The sequence below is a fragment of the Schistocerca serialis genome, chromosome 5 (genome assembly GCF_023864345.2).
Source record: "Schistocerca serialis cubense isolate TAMUIC-IGC-003099 chromosome 5, iqSchSeri2.2, whole genome shotgun sequence".
In the NCBI taxonomy this organism is placed as follows: Eukaryota; Metazoa; Arthropoda; class Insecta; order Orthoptera; family Acrididae; genus Schistocerca; species Schistocerca serialis.
Window position 1 is genome coordinate 167,502,963 of NC_064642.1, and position 23,248 is coordinate 167,526,210.

Genomic DNA, 23,248 nt, shown 5'->3' on the forward strand with positions numbered 1-23,248 from the left:
TGTACGTTTAACCGTCATTTCACGATGTGTTCGCACTACGATGGCATAATCGCGTTTGTCTGATGGAAAGTACCTCTGTCTCTCACCGCTTACATGTTAGCGACTGAGCTACACGGGTGCGACTCAGACTCAACTCCGACAGTACCTCACCGCTCTCCTACTTTTCAAACTTCACGGAAGCTTTAAGTTGGATTGGACAGCCATAAATATTTTAAATAATGTTCGAGTTTTCCTGATAATTCTAAGATTCCATTATATCACACGTAATTTCCATGTTGTGCGTTAACTCACTATACTATACTTTTTACAGATTTTTTTTCTCGCGGAAATATGATGATTTGAAATTTTATCAAACTGTGATTATCGAGCAGTATTAGGAAAACAGACATTAACTGAATGTGACATTTTGCAGGGTTTTAATCTGTAGCAGTACACTTTAATCCCATAGTATCAAATTCGGGATAGTCATCGAGATGCGATCCCGTTGCCATCTATTCATCACTTAAAGCTCTGCTCTCTCAGACGGAAATCATGCTAAAAATCGGAGATAAAAGACCTACATTATACAAAATAAACAGAGAATTAAAAGTGTACATACATTTACATTAACCTGAGACCTTTAAGATTTGGAATACAAAATGTTAATACTTTCACTAGTCACAGAGAAGAGAGATTTAATAGTATCAATTATCGGAGACCACATTCAACCCGCATGGTAGTAGTCTCGCAGAGGATAGGATCACTGACTAAGACAATGTACCTTTCCACGTAGCTAGAAGCGTTCGCAAACGACAGAGTAGAACAAGCAGTGCTTCATAATACGGTACTCCCACATCCAGAAATTGAAAACGTCGCTTCAGTTGTACGTCGATAGTAATGTTTCCTTGACATGAGGCCTTAAGTTACTGTGGGTAGCACTGCAGACAGTGTGGCTTCCGATATACCGAGTGATCAAAAAATCAGTATAAATTTGAAAACTGAATAAATCACGGAATAATGTAGATAGAGAGGTACAAATTGACACACATTCTTGGAATGACATGGGGTTATTTTAGAACCAAAAAATACAAAAGTTCAAAAAATTCCCTACAGATAGCGCTTCATCTGATCAGAATAGCAATAATTAGCATAACAAAGTAAGACACAGCAAAGATGACGTTCTTTACAGGAAATGTTCAAAATGTCCACCATCATTCCTCAACAATAGCTGTAGTCGAGGAATAATGTTGTGAACAGCACTGTAAAGCATGTCCGGAGTTATGGTGATGCATTGGCGTCGGATGTTGTCTTTCAGCATCCCTAGAGATGTCGGTCGATCACGATACATTTGCGTCTTCAGGTAACCCCAAAGCCAATAATCGCACGGACTGAGGTCTGGGGACCTGGGAGGCCAAGCATGACGAAAGTGGCGGCTGAGCACACGATCATCACCAAACGACGCGCAAGAGATCTTTCACGCGTCTAGCAATATGGGGTGGTTTTAATAAAGCCCCATGTCATTCCAAGCACGTGTGTCAATTTTTACCTCTCTATCTACATGATTCCGTGGTTTATTACGTTTTCAACTTTATACTGACTTTTTGATCACCCAGTACTGACGGAGACGTGTCAGCAAGGCCGCACCTAGCGACGGGGCGGTAGTTGAACACTGCAGTCCCAAATCAAATCCACTCCCCACCACAAAGACAGACTTATCTATTCATTATGTCTGAAAAAATCCAGAACATGTTTTGACTAGCAGCAAGTTCTCGCTGAGAAAGTTGTCGTGATATCTCAAAACTACACTGCTCTGCAAAACTTAAGGACGAGAGTGATAAAGTAACTGAATGGAAGTGCGGGACCACGTCGCCAGAGGTCTCCCAGTCGTGCACAGAAAGTTTGACGTCACATGGCGAGAGGGCAGTGCGACTGTAGCGCCAAATAGGGCTGGTCCTGCAACATGAGGCAGTTACAGGAACAGGAAAAGATAGTGTGTGTGTGTCAATCAACGAGCTGTTACGGCGCACTTCTGTGTTGTTCTCCGTTACAACATGGACCGGAGGCAACATTTGAATGACTTCATACGGGGAAGAATCATCGGGAAACTGGAAGAAGGACGAAATGTGTCGAGTGTACCCCAAGAGTTCGGTATTGCTCACGGTAATGTTTTTTCGTGCATGGGGGCCTTCCGAATCACAGGCACTGCTGCCCGAAGGAGAAGAGCGTGGTCGACTAGGGTCAACCACAGCAGCAGATGTCCGCTACAGGCAAGAAGAGAGCCACGTTAAACAACGGGGGCAGTTGTAACCACATTGGACAGGACTGCAAGGTGTCCACTCTCACTCTCCGCAGTGACACGGATGCTGCATGGGGATGGTCTCTTTGCCCGACGACCTGTACTTTGCGCTGTGTTGACACAAGCACATCGGCGAGCACAGGGACTGGGCCAAAGGGAAGTGGGGTCTCGTGCCCGTCACAGATGAGAACAGATTTCTTGAGCTTTGATTCTGCGCGTACCCTGACATAGTGAAAGACTGGAACACGTAATGCACCAAGGAACATTCTTGAACATAGTCTTTTTGGTGATCTAGGTATTGTGGTGCGGGGAGGCATAATGTTGCTGTGAGCTGGCTCTGAGCACTATGGGACTTAACATCTATGGTCATCAGTCCCCTAGAACTTAGAACTACTTAAACCTAACTAACCTAAGGACAGCACACAACACCCAATCATCACGAGGCAGAGAAAATCCCTGACCCCACCGGGAATCGAACCCGGGAATCCGGGCGTGGTGCTGTGAGCGTACGACCCTCCAGATCCTTGAAAACGGTGCACTCAAAAGTCAGCATTATTGTGACACTGTACTCCCTCCCCATGTGCGTCTCTTCAGACGTGAATTCGGGGCTGACTTAATTTTTGTGGATGACAGTGCGCGACCACATCGAATAGCACAGCTGGAGGAACTCTTGGAAAGAGAAGATATTCGGCGAATGGACTCTTGTATCCGTTCCCCGACTTAAATGCCATCTAGCACGTCTGACATACATTGGGGAGACGTATTGTAGCATGTTCACATGCACCAACGACCATCCAACAGTTGCAAACAGCGCTGGTGAAGGAACGCAACGTCCTATCACAAGAGCTCCTTGCCAACTTTGCGGCCAACATGGGGCCACGTTGTGCTCCGTGGCGATCGCACACCCTTTTAAGAACTACGTCTCGCCTTCGCAAATCGCGGTGACTTCAGTGTAATTAAGGTCTTTGAATAAAAGTTTCATTTCTGTCGTCTCATTGTGCTTTTTTCAGTTATCTGCTGTACTACACTGTACCGGTTCTGTGTATGGTCTAAGTTTCGTCGAGCTATGCTGCTTGGCAGTGAAACACCATGCAAAAGCTACTTTCGTTCTTAAGTTTGCGCACCAGTGTACTTGGCCGTTAACCACTGTTCTCCTTGCAACTGAAAATGCCTGATGGATCTGCGTTCTGAAAAATTCCAGTGGCGTTGCACCACCAGCTTGCGATCATTTGTTCTCGTGTTAACAGGCAATGTCAAAAACCATTACAATTTTATTACACAAAGTCTTGTGCATGTAGCGGAACGTTACCTGTCTGGCAGCAAAATAATGCGCACAAATCTCATATACACTCAACTCTCTCAGATAAAAACATCGTAGATATAGGTCTCTATTATAAAGTGGCAGCATTAGTATGTTCAGTGATTAAGATACACGTTCTCAATAGTTTTGAGTTTCATTTTGTAAGAAACCGTGATTCGTTTTCATCGCCCCTTCCCCTTCGCAAAATTATCAACAGTTGATAATACCAGAGAAAATTTTGTCCTTGCTTTCTCCAGTCTCAGATCTCTCCAGATTTACAACACACACTCCACATTTCCTGTCTGTTTTCTGGATAAGCTAGTAACAAAGATATCGCTAAGTTTTACGTCGTATTTGAAATAATATAGGCAACACCAATTTTTTGCCAGCCGCGGTGACCGAGCGGTTCTAGGCGCTTCAGTCTGGAACCGCGCGACTGCTACGGTCGCAGGTTCGAATCCTGCCTCGGGCATGGATGTGTGTGATGTCCTTAGGTTAGTTAGGTTTAAGTAGTTCTAAGTTCTAGGGGACTGATGACCTCCGATGTTAAGTCCTATAGTGCTCAGAGCCATTTGAACCAATTTTTTTTTTATCCGCTCATCAGCCAAAACTGGTAATACAAAAACATTTACCTTTAATACACAGAGGTCTTACTGTAGTAGTATTTAATCTCACTTTGTGTGCACGGCTCTGCTCATTGGAAGTGGATGCCCTCTTGTGACTAATATTCCTCCATCCATCACTGTGGTATTCGAGCGAGCGGAGGGTATTTTGTGTACCTCTGACACTTTCTCCGTTTTCCTGCCCTAGTTGCGTTTGGTTCGCTGGGAGAACGAATGCTGGTAAGCCTCCGTGTGGGCTCGAATCTTAATTTTTCCTTCATGGTCTTTTGGCTAGATGTACATAGGAGTAAGTAATAACCTGGTTGACTCTTCTAGGTTGATTTGGGGGAGGGGACCAAACAGCGAGGTCATCGATCCCATAGGATTAGGGAAGGATGAGGAAGGAAGTCGGCCGTTCCCTTTCAAAAGAACCATCCCGGCATTTGCCTGAAGCGATTTAGGGAAATCACGGAAAACCTAAAGCAGAAGGGCCAGATGCGGGTTTGAACCGTCGTCCTCCCGAATGCGAGTCTGATAATCATGTCGCCACCTCACTCGGTGACTGTTCTAGGAACGTACGCTCTCGGAATTTTAGCGGTAGTCATGTGCAGAACGCCTCCATTGCAGTGTCTCTCACTGGAGTTGAGTGTGCATCTCTGTGACTCTTTCCTGCTTGCTAACTGAATCTGCAGCTAAACGACCTAATCTACTCTGACTCTTCTCTGTTTCCTCTGTCAATCCTATCTGGTGCGGACGAGCAATGTTCAGGCATGGGTCGAACAAGTGTTTTGTATGCTACTATCTTTGTTAATGTACTACGTTTCCCGAGGATTCTTCCAATGAATCTCAGCCTGGCATCCGCCTTACCCGCGATTAATTTTGTGTTGCCGTTCTACTTCAAATCGCCCTGTACGCCTTCTCCCAAACATTTTATGGAAGTAACTGCTTCCAGTGATTATTCTACTATCACGTTATCATACAACAAAGGTTTTTTTGTCTTATGTATACGCAATACGTTACATTTGTTACGTGTTGAGGACCAACTTCACTCCCTGCACCAAGCGTCGATCATCTACACGTCTTCCTGCATTTCGCTACAACTTTCTCTGTATACAAGAGCATCATCCACAAAAAGCCTCATGAAACTTCAGACGTTCTGTGTGTTTGTGAAAAGTAATGGACCCACAACACTCCCTGGGGCACGACCGAAGTTACTTTTACGTCTGAAGACTTTCCTCCGTTTAGAACGATACGCTGTGTTCTAATGGTTCAAATGGCTCTGAGCACTATGGGACTTAACATCTGTGGTCATCAGTCCCCTAGAACTTAGAACTACTTAAACCTAACTAACCTAAGGACATCACACACATCCATGCCCTAGGCAGGATTCGAACCTGCGACGGTAGCAGTCGCGCGGTTCCGGACTGAGCGCCTAGAACCGCTAGACCACCGCGGCCGGCCGCTGTGTTCTGTTTGCTAGAAACTCTTCAGTGCAGTCACACAGTTGATCTGATATTACATACGCTCGTATGTTGTGCATTACGCGGCAGTGCGAAACTGTACCGAATTCTTTCCCAGGAACAGGTCATCTGCTTGGGCTCCTGCACCTATTTTTCTGGATCTCGTGGACGAAAAGAGCGAGCTGGGTTGCATATGTGAGTTGTTTTCGGAACACATGTTGATTACTACAGAGGAGTTTTTCGCTCTCCAGAAATGTCATAATTCGCGAACTTATAACATGTTCCAACATTCTACAAGAGGCCGATATCAGAAATATAACTGTATAGTTATGTGTGTCTGTCCGATGACCTTTCTTGAAAACAGGAATAGACAGTCTTTTTTTTCAATTATTAGGAACTCTTCTCTCCCTTAGAGACCTGTGGTACACTGGTCCTAGAAGATGCGGAAGGACGACGGTTCACACCCGCGTCTGGCCATTCTGATTTATGTATTCCGTAATTTCGCTAAATCGCTTCAGGATGGTTCTTCTGAGAGAGCAGGGCCGATTTCCTTCCCCATCCTTCCATAATCCGAGCTTGTGCTCCGTCTCTAATGACCTCGTTGTCGACGGGACAATTTTCTCGTCCTGCCCTAGAGGAGTGCCACGTTCGTTCACATGCTCTGTGTAGAATCGAACTGGTATCCCGTCAGGTTAGTGGTCTTTCCACTGCTGAGGAATTTCAGTTGTTTTTCTACTAATTCATTAAGTGCTGTTTTGTCGTTCGATCGACTACTTAAAAAAGTATATTGCGATGTCCCTCTACGAAAAGGTTTGGAGAAAGATGTATGGTATTTCCTCCGTTTTTGTGTCATCCTCTATTTCAGTGCCTTTATAATCTCTGAGTGTCTCGATAAAGGGCTTCGATCCGTTTACTGATCTAACATAAGGCCAAAATATCTTAGCATTTTCTGTCAAGTCAGTAGATAGAATTTTACTTTCGAATTAGTTAAACGGTTTGCGCATACCCCTCCTTACGCTAACATTGGCTTCCTTTGGTTTCTATTTGTCTGTGAGGCTGTGGCTACCTTTAACTCTCATTTTTTGTTTATTTATTTACATCGTGCTCCATTGAAATATAAGTAATACTACGTATATATAGTGTGTATGTGTGTGTGTTTGTGTGTGTGTGTGTGTGTGTGTGTGTGGTGCAATGTAATGTTTGTGTTGCATGATGATCATTATGATCTGCATCTACATCTGCATGGATACTCTGCAAATCACATTTAAGTGCCTGGCAGAGGGTTCATCGAACCACCTTCATAATTCTCTATTATTCCAATTTCGTACAGCGCGCGGAAAGATTGAACACCTATATCTCTCCGTACGAGCTCTGATTTCCCTTATTTTGTCTTGGTGATCGTTCCTCCCTATGTAACTCGGAGTCAACAAAATATTTCCGCATTCGGAGGAGAAAGTTTGTGATTGAAATTTCGTGAAAAGATTCCGTCGCAACGAAAAGCGCCATTCTTCTAATGATGTCCAGCCTAAATCCTGCATCATTTCTGTGACACTCTCCCCCATATTTCTCGATAATACAAAACGTGCTGCCTTTCTTTGTATTTTTTCGATGTACTCCGTCAGTCCTATCTGGTAAGGATCCCGAACCGCGCAGCAGTATTCTAAAAGAGGACGGACAAGCGTAATGCAGGCAGTCTCCTTAGTAGATCTGTTACATTTTCTAAGTGTCCTGCCAATAAAACGCGGTCTTTGGTTAGCCTTCCCACAACATTTTCTATCTGTTCATTTCAATTTAAGGTGTTCGTAATTGTTATACCTATGTATATAGTTGAATTTACGGCATTTAGATTAGACTGATTTATCGTGTAACCGAAGTTTAAAGAATTCCTTTTAGTACTCATGTGAATGACCTCACACTTTTCGTTATTTAGGGTCAATTTCAATTTTCGCACCATTCAGATATTTTTTCTGAATCGTTTTGCAATCCGTTTTGGTCTTCTGATAAGTTTATTACTCGATAAACGACAGCGTCGTCTGCAAACAACCGAAGACGGCTGCTCAGATTGTCTCCCAAATAGTTTATATAGATAAGGAACTACAAAGGGCCTATAATACCTTGGGGAATGCCAAAAATCACTCCTGTTTTACTCTATGTCTTTCCGTCAATTACTACGAACTGTGGCCTCTCTGACAGGAAATCACGATCCAATCGCATAACTGAGACGATTTTCCATAAGCATGCTATTTCACTACTAGCCACTTGTGTGGTACCGTGTCAAAAGCCTTTGGGAAATACCGAAATACGGAATCGATCTGAAATCTTTTGTCAATCGCACTCAACACTTCATGTGAATCAAGAGCTAGTTATGTTTCACGAGAACAGTGTTTTCTAAGCCCATGTTGACTGGGTGTCAATAGACCGTTTTCTTCGAGGGAATTCATAATGTTCGAAACAAAATATATGTTCCAGAATCCTGCTGCATATCGACGTTAACGATATGGGCCTGTAATTTAGTAGATTAATCCTACTACCTTTCTTGAATATTGGTGTGACCTGTACAACTTCCCAGTCTTTGGGTACGGATCTTTCGTCGAGCGAACGGTTGTATATGATTGTTAAGTATGGAGCTAATGCATCAGCATACTCCGAAAGGAACCTAATTGGTATATAGTCTGGACCAGAAAACTTGCTTTTATTAAGTGATTTAAGTTGCTTCACTACTACGAGGATATTTACTTCTACGTTACTCTTGTGGCAGGTGTTCTCGATTCGAATTCTGGAATATTTACTTCGTCTTCTTTTGTGAAGCCATTTCGGAAGGCTGTGTTTAGTAACTTTGCTCTGGCAGCACTGTCTTCGATAGTATCTCCATTGCTATCTCGCAGAGAGGGCATTGATTGTTTCTTGCCGCTAACATACTTCGCATACGACCAGAATCTCTTTGGGTTTTCTGCCAGGTTTCGAGACAAAGTTTCGTTTTGGAAACTGTTGTAAGCATCTCGCATTGAAGTCCACGCTAAATTTCGAGCTTCTGTAAAAGATTGCCAATCTTGTGGAATTTGCTTCTAGTTAAATTTGGCATGCTTGTTTCGTTGTTTCTGCAACAGTGTTCTAACCCGCTTTGTGTACCAAGAAGGATCAGCTCCGTCGTTTGTTAATTTACTTGGTGTAAATCTCTCAATTGCTGCCGACACTATTTCTTTGAATTCAAGCCACATCTGGTCTACACTTATATTATTAATTTGGAATGAATGGAGATTGTCTCTCAGGAAGGGGTCAAGTGAATTTTTATATGCTTTTTTGACTAGGTGTATTTTTCGCTTATTTTTGGAGGATTTGGGGATTATAATATTCAATCTCGCTACGACAACTCTGTGTTCACTAATCCCTGAATCGGTTTTGATGTTGGTTATTAACTCAGGATTATTTGTTGCTAAGAGGTTAAGTGTGTTTTCACAACCGTTTACTATCCGCGTGGGCTCGTGAACTAACTGCTCGAAATAATTTTCAGAGAATGCGTTTAGCACAATTTCGGATGACATTTTATGTGTACCTCCGGAACTGAACATGTATTTTCACCAACATATTATCGTATGAGTCGGGCACGTGTTTGAAATCAAACTAAAATTTTCTTTGAACCTTTCAGGAACTGTATCATCTGAATTGGGAGGTCGGTAAAAGGATCCAATTATTATTTTATTCCGGTTGCCAGCAATGACCTCTACCCATACTAACTTACAGGAAGTATCTATTTCAATTTCGCGACAAGTTAGACTACTTCTGACAACAACAAACAGGGCACCGCCAACCGTGTTTAGCCTATCGTTTCGGAACACAGTTGGGTTCTTCGCAAAAATATCGGCTGAACTTATATCCTGCTTTAGCCAGCTTTCAGTGCCTATAACGATTTGAGCTTCAGTGCTTTCTATTAGCGCTTGGAGCTCTGGTACTTGCCCAACACAGCTACGACGGTTTATAATTGTTATGCCAATAGTTCCTGTACCTACGTTCTTCGTGTGTTCAGCCTACACCATTTATGACTGAAGCCCTTCTTGTGTTTACCCGAGACCATGATGAAGATGATGATGACGATGATGAGAGAAGGGTGAGGGCGGAAGTCGGTGCCGGCACATAGCCTAATCCTCGCGAATAGCACCGAGGGGGCCGCCAAACTTAACGTCCCTATCCGACGAACGGATCTCCATCAATAGTGTCACATGCTCTGACTTCATGAGACACTGCGGAGAGGTTTGGTATTTACACCAGGACACTGACGCAAAGTCTGATGATCAGGAACTTTACACCACCACCTCTTCTCCCCTTGCCGGCCAAATACTGGCAGCGAATTTTTTTCCCATCACCAGGATCCGAACCGGCTAACCCTTGGTTCGAACGCCACCGATTTAAATCTGCAGTTAAGATCTCTTTCATAATGTGCAGGGTTTCATGGCCGGCGTCTTTATTAGCTAAAACTTCCGGGTTGAGAGGCCGTGGTCGATCTGTAAGACGACTTCTTTCTGACGTTTCGTTGACAACTGCGGGCAACATCTTCCGAGGTGAGTCAACGACTGGCTGCAGACCGTTGACGTCCCGTTTATATAGAGCGCATAGAGTGCACCACCATACGTCACGTGGGGCCGACTGTAAGTTTATCTCTGACTAACTTATTATTCTCGATTGAAGGTAATCGACTGTCACGTCGTTGGTGCAGAGTCGACCGCAATATCTTACCCAACTTTAAGCCTTCCTCTTTTCTATTAAAATTATTGTGGTGTTTCTGAACTTCTATAGCTTCTCTATACATGCGTGCATAATAATGTCCTGGCTAGCACACTCGTCTCACTAACAGAGACTAATTTTAATAGAAAAGATGAAGGCTTGAAGTTAGATAAGATATGACGGTCGATTTTGCACCCACGACGTGACAATCAATTGCCTTCAATCGAGAACAATGACGTTAGTCAGGGACAGATTTAGAGTCGGCCCCATGTGACGTATGGTGGTGCCCTCTATGCGCTCTGTATAAACGGGACGTCAACGGTCTGCAGCCAGTCGTTGACTCACCGTGGAAGATGTTGCCCGCAGTTGGCAACGAAACGTCAGGAAGAAGTAGTTTTACAGATCGACCACGGCCTCTCAGACCGGAAGTTTGAACTTATAAGTTCTCTTTGCTTTCGTAGCAGCTTTCTAACACTGTTGTGGAACGACGACGGGTCTTTTCCATCCCTCACATACCCGTGTAGAGCGTACCGTAGGATGCTCATGAATTTTGTCCGTTAACGGTCAACATTGTCAGTGCTGGAGATGAAATTTTCGTGTTGATGAGTCAGGTAATCTGAAATTTGTCTCTCGTTGCTTTTGCTAAAAAGAAAGATCTTCCAATACTTTCTTTGTGTTCCTATTTACAGCCGTGTTAAGTGATGCTGTTATGGCCTTATGATCACCGATTCCATTTTCTGAGTTTTAAAGTTCGGGTGTATCTATCACCATGAGGTCTAATGCGTTATCTTCACGTGACGATGCTGTAAGTCCTCAAGGTAATTTTCGGATAAAGCACTTGGAACTATGTTGTTCGATTATCTGTCCCTGCTACTTATAGTAATCACTTGAGTCTCCCAGTCTATAGCCAGTAAGTTAAAATCTCCACTTACAATTGTAACATCACCAGCGTACTTCACACGTGTAAAAGCACTGCACAATAATTATCGGGTAAGCCACAGTAACGGAAGGTTCAAAAATGGCTCTGAGCACTATGGGACTTAACATCTATGGTCATCAGTCCCCTAGAACTTAGAACTACTTAAACCTAACTAACCTAAGGACATCACACAACACCCAGTCATCACGAGGCAGAGAAAATCCCTAACCCCGCCGGGAATCGAACCCGGGAACCCGGGCGCGGGAAGCGAGAACGCTACCGCACGACTACGAGCTGCGGACAGTAATGGAAGGAGTGTACGCCACAAGAGCATGCTTATTTCTGTCGAATAGAGTAATCCACAGCGCAGTCGACCCTAAAAGCTAATAAGTGAAGATATATGTCTACTTAAGCTCAGTGATTTTGTATTACGTAATGATGAAGTCATACCTCTCAACAGGTTGCTTTATTAAATAATTTAAAAAAGTAACAAGTTACTGTGACAGCTTACAAAAAAAAACGTAAAGTTATTTACGTACAACCAGAGATGTAATCAACTATCATATACCCAAACCTCCATTTCTACCATGGACTTTAGGTAACGTAGCGTGAGGTACTCGAATTTTTCAATTGGTAGAGAATTGTCTTTGAAGAGCAAAGGCACAAGTCTGAGTTCCGGGTAAGAATGTAATATTGATGTTTAACTTCTGTTTAGTAACTTCTGATCTATCTGTATTACGAATGAAGCGGTGAATTTCTGGAAGTGCCGTTCCGTTGACACACAAGAGTGTCAGCTAACAACCAAAGGAGATCTACATATCTGTAAAGCATTGATGACTGATGCATGAACTGACAGTTCAAACTTATTATAAATAAATGTAACGCATTGGCCATTAATATACAAAGAAATCTATTAGTGTTCGACTATAATACTGGCGATAAATCAGTGTAAACAGTAGCTGCTGTGAAATACCTAGGAGTAAGCTTAAAGAGCAATCTTAATTGGAGCTGGCCGCTGTGGCCGAGCGGTTCTACGTGCTTCAGTCCGGAACCGCGCGACTGCTACGTTCGCAGGTTCGAATCCTGCCTCGGGCATGGATGAGTGTGATGTCCTTAGGATAGTTAGTTTTAAGTAGTTCTGAGTTCTCGGCGACTGATGAGCTCAGATGTTAAGTCCCATAGTGCTCAGAGCCATTTGAACCATTTCTTAAGTGGAATGACCACATAAAATAAATTTTAGGAAATGCAGATGTCGGAATGAGGTTAAATGGGAGAATCGCAAATGAAATTTAATACGTCAAAATCAGAAATGACTTAAACAACACTTTTTTGACCGATTCTTGAGTATGGCCCATCAGTTTGCATCAAGTTGTATTAATAGAAGAGACATTGAAGATTCAACGAAGACTCGCGCGTGTCTTGATGGAACTATTTAGTCAGCGCGAGAGAGTTACGAAGACACTCAAGTAATTCCTGCCCAGACGGTACGAGAGAGGTGTTGAACATCGCGGAGAGATTTACTACTGAAATCTCGAGAGAGAACATTTCTGTGGGATGACTCGGGAAACGCGTTACTTTCTCCTACATATGTTTTACGAAATGAGGACTACGAGAAAATCCGAGAAATTAGAGTTCATACGAAGGTTTACCGACAATTATGCCTCCCACTCGCCATTAGCGAAGGGATCAAGGAAGGGGAAAAAGGTAGTGATACCATCTGCTACATACTATTAGGTGTCTTGCGGGGTATATATGGACACCACGAAACACAAATAAAAGATCACTTTTTGGGAAGCACATAATTCCCACACATTGCGACATTGTGAGTTAGTATGGGTAGAGGTCATTCTTGGCAACTGGAATAAAATAGTTACTGGATCCTTTTAACGACCTCCCAATTCAGATGATACAGTAGTTGAAAGGTTCAAAGAAAACTTGAATTTGATTTCAAACACGTATCCGACTCATACGATAATAGTTGATAGTGACATTAATTTACCCTCGACATGTTGGCGAAAATACATGTTCAGTTCCGGAGGTACACATAAAGTATCATCCGAAATTGTGCTAAACGCATTCTCTGAAAATTATTTCGAGCAGTTAGTTCATGAGCCCACGCGGATAGTAAACGGTTGTGAAAACACACTTAACCTCTTAGCAACAAATAATCCTGAGTTAATAACGAACATCAAAACCGATTCAGGGATTAGTGAACACAGAGTTGTCGTAGCGAGATTGAATATTATAATCCTCCAAAAATAAGCGAAAAATATACCTATTCAAAAAAGCAGATAAAAATTCACTTGACACCTTCCTGAGGGATAACCTCTACTCATTCCGAATTAATAATGTAAGTGTAGACCAGGTGTAGCTTGCATTCAAAGAAATAGTATCGGCAGCTATTGAGAGATTTACACCAAATAAATCAACAAACGACGAAGCTGATCCTCCTTGGTACACAAAACGGGTTAGAACACTGTTGCAGAAACAACGAAACACACATGCCAAATTTAAACAGACGCAAAATCCTCCAGACTAGCGATCCTTTAGAGGAGCTCGAAATATAGCGCGGACTTTGTCTCGAAACCTGGCAGAAAACCCAAAGAGATTCTGGTCGTATGTGAAGTATGTTAGAGGCAAGAAACAATCAATGCCTTCTCTGCGCGATAGCAATGGAGATATTATCGAAGACAGTGCTGGCAAAGCAGAATTACTAAACACAGCCTTCCGAAATGCCTTCCCCAAAGCAGACGAAGTAAATATTCCAGAATTCGAATCAAGAACAGCTGCCAACATGAGTAACGTAGAAGTAGATATCCTCGGAGTAGTGAAGCAACTTAAATCACTTAATAAAAGCAAGTTTTCTGGTCCAGACTGTATACCAATTAGGTTCCTTTCGGAGTATGCTGATGTATTAGCTCCATACTTAACAAACATATACAACCGTTCGCTCGACGAATGATCCGTATCCAAAGACTGGACAGTTGCATAGGTCACACCAATATTCGAGAAAGGTAGAAGGAGTAATCCACTAAATTACAGGCCCATATCGTTAACGTCGATATGCAGCAGGATTCTGGAGCATATATTGTGTTTCGAACATTATGAATTACCTCGAAGAAAACACAACTAGCTCTTTATTCACATGAAGTGTTGAGTGCTATTGACGAGGGATTTCAGATCGATTTCTTATATCTGGATTTCCGAAAGGCTTTTGACACGGTACCACACAAGCGGCTAGTAGTGAAATAGCGTGCTTATGGAATATCATCTCAGTTATGTGACTGGTTTTGTGATTTCCTGTCAGAGATGTAGTAATTAACGGAAAGTCATTGAGTAAAACAGAAGTGATTTCTGGCGTTCCTTATCTATATAAACGATTTGGGAGACAATGTGAGCAGCCGTCTTCGGTTGGTTGCAGATGACGTTGTCGCTTATCGACTAATAAACTTATCAGAAGACCAAAACGGATTGCAAAACGATTTAGAAAAAATATCTGAATGGTGCGAAAATTGAAATTGACCCCAAATAACGAAAAGTGTGAGGTCATTCACATGAGTACTAAAAGGAATTCTTTAAACTTCGGTTTCACGGTAAACCAGTCTAATCTAAATGCCGTAAATGCAACTAAATACCTAGGTATTAAATTGGAAGGAACACATAGAAAATGTTGTGGGAAAGGCTAACCAAGACAGCATTTTATTGGCAGGACACTTAGAAATTGTAACAGATGTACTAAGGCGACTGCCTACATTACGCTTATTCGTCCTCTTTTAGAATACTGCTGTGCGGTGTGGGATCCTTACCAGATAGGACTGACGGAGTACATCGAAAAAGTTCAAAGAAGCGAAGCACGTTTTGTATTATCGCGAAATATGCGAGAGAGTGTCACAGAAATGATACAGTATTTGGGCTGGACATCACTGAAAGAAAGGCGTTTTTCGTTGCGACGGAATCTTCTCACGAAATTACAATCACCAGCTTTCTCCTCCGAATGCGAAAACATTTTGTTGACACCGACCTACATAGTGAGAAACGATCACCACGATAAAATAAGGGAAATCAGAGGTCGTACGGAAAGATATAGGTGTTCGTTCTTTCCACGCGCTATACGAGATTGGAATAATAGAGAATTGTGAAGGTGGTTCGATGAACCCTTTGCCAGGCACTTGAACGTGGTTTGCAGAGTATCCATGTAGATGTAGGAGTAGATTTAAGTTTGAAATCTGGCTCAAAGATGAGTACTACCTTTCTCTGTAATGGAGCGAAAGCGGGGAGCCCTGCGACGTCATCCCCGTACTGGACGGCCCTTCAAACAGCAAGGTGTCGGCACTCCAGGAACGGAAACCACACCTCGTATCTTTACTAACGGCGCGTGGAAAGCATAATTATTGGTAAACCTTCGTATGTACTCCAATTTAGCAGACTTTCTTGTCGTTGTCATTTCGTGAAACGTTTGTAGCAGGAAGTAACACGTTTCCCGAGTCATCCTGGAATGTTCTCTCTCAGGACTTCACTAGTTTATCTCTCCGTGATGCACCTCACCTCTCTCGTACCGTCTGGCACAGGAATTACTTGGGTGTCTTCGTAACTCTCTCGCGCTGACTAAATGATTACCGTGCAGACAAGCGCCACTATTCTTTGAATCTTCACAATCTCTTCTATTAATGCAGCTTGACAAGGGTCCCAGACTGATGAGCGTTAATAATCGGTCGAGCAATTGTTTTATAAGCCATTTATTATGTGGATATATTACATTTACTTGGGATTCTCCTTCTGAATCTCATTCCGGAAATTTATGTAAACATTTATGCTGATTTTTAAGTAGAGGTAACAGGTAAAGGCGAAAATGTTGTCCTCTGAAAAACGTTACTTGACAAAACCAAGTCACTGTTTTATTTTTTGACAAGACAAACGATTTAGCATGTGGACTGCTAAATAGCATCTTAATTTTTGTATAAATACCGTTGTAACAGCACATAAAAACGTCACAGGTCAGTTTGAAAACATATGGCAACATTCAGATGAAACAAGGAAGAAAATTCATCAAGAATTATTTGCATAACCAACGAAATATATCTCAGTAAACAGTCTGTAATTGCTATCGTGAGAATAAATTACCACATCAAGACCAGTTTTGGAGATAGTACCATTAGACGTCACTAGATTGCGGGACGAACAAATGCTCGAGAATTCGACAGAATCACGATTGAAATCTCTTATTTATTTATTAGTTGGCGTTATTTATTTATTAGTTGGCCTGCACCATAAAAGATACTGTAGTCCGTGATTCTCAGTTATGTTTACTATTACAATCCATAGTACATTAAAGACTGGTCATGGACATAGTACAAACAATAGTCTTTTGTTCGCGGGGCAATCGGAAGATCGTACAGAACCAGAGATTTCCAGAACTGTGACGTTGTGTAGTTGTTGTGGTCTTCAGTCCAGAGACTCGTTTGATGCAGCTCTCCATGCTACTCTATCCTGTGAAAGCTTCTTCATCTGCCAGTACTTACTGCAACCTACATCCTTCTGAATCTGCTTAGTGTATTCATCTCTTGGTCTCCCTCTACGATTTTTACCCTCCACGCTGCCCTCCAATGCTAAATTGGTGATGCCTTAATGCCTCAGAACATGTCCTACCAAACGATCCCTTCTTCAGGTCAAGTTGTGCCACAAACTTCTCCTAATCGCACCGCGCGAGGTGGCGCAGTGGTTAGACACTGGACTCGCATTCGGGAGGACGATGGTTCAATCCCGCGTCCGGCCATCCGGATTTAGATTTTCCGTGATTTCCCTAAATCGCTCCAGGCAAATGCCGGGATGGTTCCTTTCAAAGGGCACAGCCGCCTTCCTTCCCCGTCCTTCCCTAATCCGATGAGACCGATGACCTCGCTGTCTGGTCTCCTTCCACAAAAAAAAACTTCTCTTCTCCCCCATCCTATTAAAAAAAATACTTCTCTTCTCCCCCATCCTATTCAATACCACCTCATTAGTTATGTGATATACCCATCTAATCTTCAGCATTCTTCTGTAGCACCACATTTCAAAAGCTTCTATTCTCTTCTTGTCCAAATTATTTATCGTCCATGTTTCACTTCTATACATCGCTACACTCCATACAAATACTTTCAGAAACGACTTCCTGACACTTAATTCTATACTCGATGTTAACAAATTTCTCTTCCTCAGAAACGCTTTCCTTGCCATGGCCAGTCTACATTTTATATCCTCTCTACTTCGACCTTCATCAGCTACTTTGCTCCCCAAATAGCAAAACTCCTTTACTACTTTAAGCGTCTCTTTTCCTAATCTAATTCCCTCAGCATCACCAGACTTAATTCGACTACATTCCATTATCCTCATTTTGCTTTTGTTGATGTTCATATTATATCCTCCTTTCAAGACACTGTCCATTCCGTTCAACTGCTCTTCCACGTCCTTTTGTCTCTAACAGAATTACAATGTCATCGGCGAACCTCAAAGTTTTAATTTCTTCTCCATGGATTTTAATTCGTACTCCAAATTTTTCTATTGTTGCCTTTACAGCTTGCTCAATATACAGGATGAATAACATCGGGGATAGACTACAACCCTGTATCACTCCCTTTCCAACCACTGCTTTCCTTTCATGCCCCTCGACTCTTATAACTGCCATCTGGTTTCTGTACAAATTGTAAATAGCCTTTCGCTCCCTGTATTTTACCCCTGCCACCTTCGGAATCTGAAAGAGAATATTCCAGTCAACATTGTCAAAAGCTTTCTCTAAGTCTACAAATGGTAGAAACGTAGGTTTGCCTTTCATTAATCTATTTTCTAAGACAAGCCGTAGGGTCAGTATTGCCTTATGTGTTCCAACATTTCTACGGAATCCAAACTGATCTTCCCCGAGATCGGCTTCTATCAGTTTTTCCATTCGTCTCTACAGAATTCGTGTTAGTATTTTGCAACCGTGGCTTATTAAACTGATAGTTCGGTAATTTTCACATCTGTCAACCCCTGCTTTCTTTGGGACTGGAATTATTATATTCTTCTTGAAGTCTGAGGGTATTTCGCCTGTCTCATACATCTTGCTCACTAGATGGTAGAGTTTTGTTAGGCCTGGCTCCCCCAAGGCTGTCAGTAGTTCTAATGTAATGTTGTCTACTCCCGGGGCCTTGTTTCGACTTAGGTCTTTCAGTGCTCTGTCAAACTCTTCACGCAGTATCATATCTAGTATTTCATCTTCATCTACAACTGTGACGTAAACAGTTCGAATAGTTCGAGTTCTGTTGTGATACTGCCCTAGTATTTAAGCTTTTTCATCCCACCTGTTTCGCAGCTTGCTGTAGCGAAATCACAGCGGCAGAGGCGGACAGAGTGCGACTGCACTAATAAAACTCCAAAGAGTCCTTTTGTGTCCTCCCGTTTCGGTAAAAGGGTCGGTGCCACCCATCCGCGTTTTTTTGCGGGCCTCAAAAACGTACCTGTACAGACAGAACCCGTGACGAGGGTACCAGGCGCCTGCAGGGAGGCTACACTGCTGCTCTTTGGCCGCTGCACTGCTGCTCTTGCGCCTTATAGTAGGCCATCTGGAATCGAAAAGTGGCGAATGGGTTGTCGGTTTGCAAGGGGTTAGACCTTCGTCATTAGTCCTGTCTGTACAGGTAAGTTTTTAAAATTATCAACAAAGGTGGGCGGGTAGCATCGAGGTTTTGCCAAACTAGGCAATCACGTATCTCCCAATGATCACGTCACATGAGGACACAAAATAGGAGTTCTGAAAAAGCAGAAGCACACTTAGCTGCTCCAGATCACGTTCAAATTTCGACGAACGTTTTTTGAATTTACCCTAGATGTTCCAGCATGTACAAAAGAAAAAAAAATACGATCACACTGCGCTTCGAAATAGGTGCGATAACGTTCGATGTGGATGCAGCCCCACAGTGAAGGACTGAAACGCACGAGGGTGTCAGCAGTGGCAAAGGTTGTGAAGGACATCTTCCTGATGCACACCGTACCGCTTACTGTGTGGGAATTAAAACCTCAGGGAAAGGGGTGGTTTCATTGAGGTCGATTATGCCACCACCAGCAAAGGTATTTCGTGCCGATTCTGAGCGACAGCGTATCTGGAATGTTTTCCTCGGCCACCCGTAAGAAAACTGCGTGATTTCACCACTTTGTGTCGCTGTTCTAACCTCCATGGCAGAGTCCTCAAAGGGAGGGACGAAATTTGGGTACGCAGGGATGTGACGACCTCAACATAGTGTGACATGCTCACGCTGGCGTTGGGTAGATTTGTGGTGAAATTCGGTGCCTATATGACACCATTAACCCACATTACACGTCACATAAACGTCTGAGGTGTGGCCTTTTTTTCTCATGTGCCGACCACGTACTGTCGCAGGGCTCCACGGTTTTGCACCATTACAGAGGAAAGTTGTACTCACCTTTGAGCTAAATTTCAAACGTAAGCATCTCAGTGTGTGGGAATTGCGGGCTTTCGAAAAAGTTGTCCTTAAATTCTGTTGCGCAATGTAGACGCAAGCAGGAGATGTCGCCGTTTCCCTTAAGATATATGTAAGAGCTATTGTTTCAGACTTTCAGAGCTGTCAAAAACCACACCACAGTAAGTGAACCGGCGAAAGACCTCGTCAAACGCAAAAATGTTATTTAAGTAAACCAATCTCTTCTTTAATTACTTCATGCCGTCGGAAAGACCCAATTAGGTAGTTGCGGTCTTGACGGGTTGCGCCTGTGTGGTAGACTGACCCGTATCCCGTTGTGCTTGGGCTCACCTTATGGACAGTAGTAAGAATGGCTATTCCCGTCTATTACCGCAAAGTAGTTCAGAGAAAAATATCTGGCATCTATCTCCTGTGCGCACCTTTGCGACATTTTCTGGACTCGATGACTCGTTTATCCTTTAAGCGAATTGTTTTTACGGACATTTAGGCAAGTCAAGAAAATAGTGCCTGCCGGCCGGTGTGGCCGTGCGGTTAAAGGCGCTTCAGTCTGGAACCGCGTGACCGCTACGGTCGCAGGTCCGAATCCTGCCTCGGGCATGGATTTGTGTGATGTCCTTAGGTTAGTTAGGTTTAATTAGTTCTACGTTCTAGGCGACTGATGACCTCAGATGTTAAGTCGCATAGTGCTCAGAGCCATTTGAACCAAAATAGTGCCACTTCAATTTTTCCTCGAATGAGCAGCAGATCTAGGCCTCTCCCCGGCTTTCGCATGTAACGGTGAGATATGGACACTATACATAACCATCTATGGCAAGGTCTATCAATCTAACTTTTGTGGACCAAATAATCGAACAGCTAAGCTTTCCTCGTGTACATTATTCAGTCTAGAATTCTAGTCATAACTTCAGTCTAGTAATTCCGCAAGTAGATGGAGACCTGCATAAGCAGAGGTACGAAACATACCTGACAAAGTCTGGAATAAAACGTATCTAAAGGCCACTTCGTAAGTGCTGTTAAATTTTTCTGTTATAAGCATAGCGCACAGATCTTAAAAATCTATCTCAGTCACTCTGTTTCGTGTCAGATGTCACTCAAATCTCAATAGATAATCGGCACAATCTACTATCAGCAACAATTTTAACTTAAAAGTGTAGCTCTTTCCGTAAAAACCGGACAACAATTCCAAGTCCATGCTTCTAAATGCGCAACACAACAGAATGATTGTGGTTATGTGGCGAAATCTCAGCCAGAATAAAAATTTATGAACAATATATTAATTAAGTTAATCACAGGTTTATGTGAATATCTGAAGGTGTCTCGAGATAAAAATTTCGGACCGAAAACCAATGTTACAATTGAATTGAACGAAGGAGAAATAACTCCAAATACGGCCGAAGAGACATTTAACTGTAGCCTTCACTATTTCATTTCGAATTCACGAATTCCGCCGCTTACGCAGTATCATGGATATTAAAAGAAGAAACGTTGTGGAAAACCTGCCCTTTAAAGAGTAAAAGTGACATCATCACAATTAGCGAATGTCTCCACACACACACACACACACACACACACACACACACACACACACACACACACACACACACACACACACAAGCATGCGAAATAATTAGTTTTGTGAAGACATTTGTTTGGACCTTCTTAAGCTGTGGATGTAGACATATTTGATAGATAAGAAATGATAAAAACGTGATCACTCGCAACTGAAATCAAGTAGCTGAATAAAATGTAGAACGAAACATAACTTCACAAACAACGCCTCATGTTTAGTGGATGATAATCTCTACTTCGAATGTGGTCTTAAAAGCAGTATGAAACGAGATGATTAATCAGATAGAGCTGGATTTATATTCGAAAGGATCGGAGATCAAAAATCCGCTTAGCTATCCTGATTTAGGATTCTTCTAGTTTCGCTTGGTATTTTACTGAGAAAGCCGGGATGGTTCTTTTGCAAAAGCGACATGGCTGAGTATCTTCGCCATTCTTCCATTATTTTAGTTGCCATAAGATTCACGACCACAACCATTACTTTTAATAATCCATTCTTTCTACATTTGCAGTTGTTAATTGCAGTAAATTTCGTCTTGTTGTATTTGTATTTGTATTGCCAGGTAGTATAACCTGTGAGTTACTTTCAAGTGCGAACATATGTACAAGCCATCATAATGGCCATGCCTTGTTTAGTGGTCAAGAAGGAAGAAAGGATGGAAGATTATGGTCTGTCACAACTACGACAATGTCATCTACTTCTTCATTTCTATCCACATCTATAGACCGCAAGTCGCTGTCACTGTCCGCCATTTTTCTGTTCCAGTCACGAATAGTGTGGGAGAGGAGTGATCATAGGGAAGCCTCTATGTGAGCTCGAGGCTCTCTGATTTTACTTCCTTCGTTTTTTCGCGAGATGCGTATTGGAGAAAGTAATGCGCTACTTGACCCTTCTAGGAATATATGCTCTCCGACTTTTAACTCAGCCACAGCCTGATGTACAACGCCTCTCTTGTAGCGTCTGCCACTGGAGATGTATGAGCACCTCAGTGACACTTCCGTGCCAACCTGTGACGAAATGCACTAGCCTTCTTTGGAATTCTATTACTTCTATCAAATGTATCTGGCAAGGGCCCCAGACTGATGAGCGATACTCAGGAGTCCATCAGAGAAGTGTTGAGCTACTTACTTCGTCATTAGAGACGGAGCAGAAGTACAGTTTTATGAAGGCCAAGGGAAGACGACTGTCTGTGCCTTTCTCAAAGAAATCACCGCGGCGTTAGCATGTTAAATCTAAATCTAGATGATCAGAAGGCGATTTGAAACCCGTGTTCACGACTGCGAGTCAAGTGTCGCACCATAGCACACATCTCGTTCACCCAGAGTCCGAAAACGAGACAGTTTACACAAACAGCAGTGTTATCAGAAGGTAGTGACAAAGGAATTACAATATGTTTATCTAGTGCGCCACTAGAAGACGTATGGATGAACCCTCCAATCTTGTCTCTGTAGTGTCGCAGAATAGTAAAGAGTTGGAAACGTGGAATATTGTCAAAGTTTCGTTGCCTATGCCGAGAGCCAGAGGCAGTAGGTTAGCCAAGAGGTAAGAGGATTGCACATATATCGGAATGTGTCGTCACGCAGGGGCAATGGCCTGGTTACACACAACAGGCAAGAGAGAATTGCTTAGCATGCGGGTTTGCATTAGATGGAGACTTTTGTAGAGTGTAAGACAGAGGTATAGCGTCAGCTGTACTGCATTTCACAACTTCGCGTAAGTCTGCTGTAACAACACGTAAATCTGTCGCAAGAACACCTAAGGGGCGAGTACGACAGATGAATCAGCAGTATAAGTGGAATGAATGCGTTCATTACAAACGAGCATGACGTCGGGACGTCGCTCGTGCTTCCTTTAAATATGCCAGCTTTGATAGCAAAAAGGCACTTGCAGTTAGATGTGTACTGGGACGCTGCGTAGCGCTCAGCTCGGTGATCGACATGTTAATCTCTATTAAGG

The 23,248-nt window shown here is 42.8% G+C and overlaps 1 protein-coding gene across 2 annotated transcripts in view; it reads right to left on the reverse strand.

Annotated features, from left to right (window-relative positions):
* The window catches only part of LOC126481242 (uncharacterized), a 637,746-nt gene that overhangs the window by 83,212 nt on the left and 531,286 nt on the right, over positions 1-23,248 (reverse strand). The gene's annotated exons all lie outside the window — the stretch shown is intronic.